Source organism: Emydura macquarii, unplaced genomic scaffold (assembly GCF_026122565.2).
Source record: "Emydura macquarii macquarii isolate MOO-44397 ecotype Brisbane River unplaced genomic scaffold, CSIRO-AGI_Emac_v2 contig_1390, whole genome shotgun sequence".
NCBI lineage: Eukaryota > Metazoa > Chordata > Testudines > Chelidae > Emydura > Emydura macquarii.
This window is the reverse complement of record NW_027131527.1, coordinates 19,909,714-19,914,117: the sequence shown is the minus strand read 5'-3', so window position 1 is coordinate 19,914,117 and position 4,404 is coordinate 19,909,714.

The window sequence follows — 4,404 nt, the reverse complement described above, 5'->3', positions numbered from 1 at the left end:
CTTGTTTCTGTGTAAAACAATGTGCCCATGTTAATAATATCACTACCAACATATATCTTGGCTTTGTAACATTTATGCCAACTTTCTCTATATCTAAAGAGTGTGAAATATGTGCTGGAAAATGGAGGGGGGGAGGGGGAAATCACTATTTTACCTGCCTATTCTTAATCACAAGAACAATACTCTTTAATTCAATGGGGGCCAGGCCCTACTTCAGTCTCTGTATTTATGGGCCACATCCAACTCTTATTGAAGTTATTGAAAGACTCCCTTTGTCTGCAATAGAAAATGGATCAGGTCCTATGCAAAGAACTGTTATACCTTGAGCACTACAAAGCAGTTAAACTTCTTTATACCAAGGAATAATGTTCCGTAAGTTAGTGTCTTCCATTTTGTTAAACACAGTAAAAATAAGGACTAAAAATATGTTGAGGAATGCATTCCTGCCAATCAGGTTATGGCCATGTCTATACTTTTGTTATTTTTGTATTAATATATTGTTGATTAGGGGCCTACTGATCAAACTAAGCATTGATCAAACACACAGGAAGACATGGTCCCTGCCACAAAGAGTTTATAATCTAACATACTGCTATAAACCATTATTTCCAGGGTTAAAAAATTCTCTAACTAATTTTTTTTTTAAATAAATTTGTCAAGAAAACATCATAAAAACCTCCATACTACTTGGCACATGTAGTAATCACATCTCCCAGTAAGAGGCCTATTTATAATATGACTGGAATGGCAGTTGTGCTTAAAAGCATGACTTTAATATTGCCTGTAAACATTCTCCCTGGTTCTGTGTTGTGATACCAATCCCTCACTTTATTGAAGAATCAAATTTACCACAGAATTTACAAAAATAAACAAATAGTGCTAGATTTGTGGCACACCAACACAAGGCGAGAGACTGAAAGTTAGGCTTGTTTGAAAACCACAGAAAAAGAACCCAGCAACACAATTTATGCCATCTCATATTTAATGATTTTACTGTTGAATGCTGTATTAAGAATACAAAAAATAATCTCCTATATCCATTTAAAATATTCAGCATGCTCAATTCAAATGAATATTCTTGTGGGCCATGCACTTTTTGTAAAGTACTGTAAATAGTAAATTTTACCATAATTTTAAGTAATGTCTCAACCTATGAAAAAGACCAGATCTACCCTTAGGAGACTCTACTATCCTTCTTTCCCACCATCTTTTCTCCCCACAAAATATTTTTCCAACAATCTTTTCTCCCCAGCAGAGTTCAATGTCAACCCTTCTCATTCCTTCTGAGGAAATGTTACAACCATTAGCCATAGCTCCATCTAAGGAACTGTCAAAACCATGTATAAATTTAACACAAACCAAGTGACATATAATTTATCAGTTATTTTGCCCCCAAAAGCGCAGCTAAAATGTAAACCCGAGTTTAGGTAGGAAAAGATATTACCCACCAGAGTCCACTCACGGTATCAGATGGGATTTAGATGCTTGAATGATGGCAGTTCACACAATACCAATTTTAAAAGCAGCAAGAGGTGACAGAGGCATGCAGTATCAAATTACATGTCTCACAATTAAAGTAGGTGCATATAACACCACTTATGACTAAACCCATATTTATTGTGCAATTAAATGCCTTCGTTCCCTCCACGTCCATGATGTCATTTAATGTCAATGTCGTTTGACAAATTAATTGACAAATTCTGGTTTGTAAATGTTAGCTCAAATTATTTTTCTTGTCTGTGTTACTGTAAGCTCCCTGCAAATTGGGGAGGAGACTGTGTCTCCCTGAGCTCCCCTTGAGGAGGGGCAAGGTCCCTCACTCCCAATGTAGGTTATATCTGAATGGTACCATTTAGCAATGGCAACATAGGAATTGCCCTGCTGGATCAGACCAATGTCCCATTTCCAATAGTGGCCAAAACCAGCAGCTTCAAAGGAAGGTATAAGAATCCCATAGTAGCCAGATGTGGGATAACCTTTCACAGGCTTCCTTATTCTGATATAGTTAAAGAATCTTTTGTTTCTTTTTTCATCTTCTGCTACTGTCTCCTTTTTTACCCTTCTCATTTCGCTCTAATTATTTAATGAGTGAGTGAAGCATGCAAAGCAGTAAAACCCAGAAGTAACACATACAGTAATGTAAGGTGTATTGGTTTGATTAGATTTATTTTTATTTATACACTCGTTCCATCCTTTGCTCTGGATGCTTCTTGAGACATTTAAAAAATAGACTACTCTGGAACCCTCCTTTGAGCAATAATAAACATACATAATAATCCAGCAGTCAAAAACATATTTAAGATCATTATCTCCCAGCAAAATCTTCTCACTCCCCCACAGCTAAGGGAAACAAGGTATGTCCTGAAACAATCATGCAATTTTTCACCAAAACCTTTGCAATTTTTGTTGATTTTGTACCCTCCAAATATCACTTTATGAAATTATGTTTCCTTGGTGAAAACATTCAAATATGCAGCCCCACAAGTGATAACCATGGTGGCAAGTTTAGTATATTGATCTATGCACATTTTTTTTTTCAAATTCTAATGGAAGACAACATTAAGTTTATGGGGGGTGGTTTAAGTTGTGTATGATGAGAGTGATTTATGATTATAAGGTAATGATATCTGACTTCACGGTCAATAATAAAAAATGCACATTGTTTTGCATGAATAAACCTCAATACCAGGTGCAAATATAAGCAGTGATTTAAAGCCATTTTATATTTGCGAAACACTACCTGGCCCCAAGGAGTATATTTTTTTTTTACAGATGTTGAATCTGGAAAGCATGACAGGTAGGTAATGCGACTCCGCAAAAAATATTTCAAGTATTTATTTTCTAAATAAAATGGATGAAGCTAAATTAATCTTAAACTAAATACTATCTAGTTTAATAACTACAGAATGTTAAAATATCTGTACTCTAGAAAGTCTTATTGAAAGGGACTGGGAATATTTTCACTAACATACAAAGACTGGATTTGTTTCCAAGAACTGAGCTAACTTTTTTAAATGAACAGTTTTACCTCAGTTCTACAAAAATATAACAAAATGTAACTATATTCAACACTATTCAGACAGGTGTAATGAACTCTAGTGTGACAGAAGTTTTGCAAGCCATTCAGTGAATCTGACAATTTTCAAGTAAATCTGGTTCAAGTTATGGATCCATATGGTTTTCTAACACAGACAAAACTTAATTTCAGCTCAGTTTCCCTCCGAGTAAGGTTGTTTTTTCATGTTTGTAAAAACATTTTTGACTTTCATGACAAAACAATGATTTTTAAAGTTTTTGTAACAAATCCTGGCCTTTGGAATCCTGGCCAGCCTTCTGTTTAGCAATACTCTTCCATAATTCGTTACAAATTTGAATCAGATTCTCCCACTTGCTCACACTGAGTAGAACCTTACCCTGTGGGTAGTCTCATGAAGTACTCGTCAGTGAAAATAAAGGTGGCAGAAACTGGTGCTGTATGTTGAGCACTGTGGAATATGGGAGAATAATCAGAGGGTTAAGTGGTTTTAAACTTTTGCTCATTTTTATCAGCCTGCCTTAAATAGCTTTTACTGCAAAAATCAAGGAAGTTTTTGCTTAAAATAATGTGATCCTCTGAGTCTTTGCATTTTGTCTCTGTGACCGTTGTAGCATTTGTTCTAACAGATCCATGCTTTTTCCAAGTTTGTGCCATGGCAAATAACCAGTATTAATTTTTTTCAGCCTCCATTTGAAATGAAAACGCCAGGTTCCAATTAATGCCCATTTATATACAACTATTTTGCAAACTCCAGTCATTCAAAATATTTTAAACTGACAAGACAGCAACACCTCTGTGAAACTGGTGATCAGGGCACTTCTAGAGATTTAGGTAAAGTAGGGATTACAGATGGGTGACAGTGTCTGCAGCTATGGACCTCTCAAACTGTCATTTGGGTTCACAGAGCTTTTGGGGGAAGGTGGATCTTGTTAATATAACCAGTTTTGTTTTTTAATTAAAACAACTAGTCTAGCCAAAGGGAAAAGGGCAAATAGTATTATGCATTAGAGAAGTAATTGACCTCAACCTCCATGACACTCAAAGCTAGGGTGGCACCAGCTGGTATCCTACATAGATCTGCATTTTTCTTCCACCCATCACTATTCTATGTAAATATTGTATCAAGAGGAAAAAACAATCATTCTCTTTGAAATGTCTCCAATCAACATTCCTCCCTTGCTTACACTGCATTTGTAAGTTATAATTATACTTCTGTTTGTCTGTAGGAGAGGAAATGCTGGGCTCTTCTGCAGGTATATTTATTCCAGGATGATTATGCAAAGAGATTGGTTTTACACAGACGCCTCAGGCCTTGCCTACAGCAGAGAGATTTGTACATGTTAATGTGCGATAGTTTGTGGCATTAG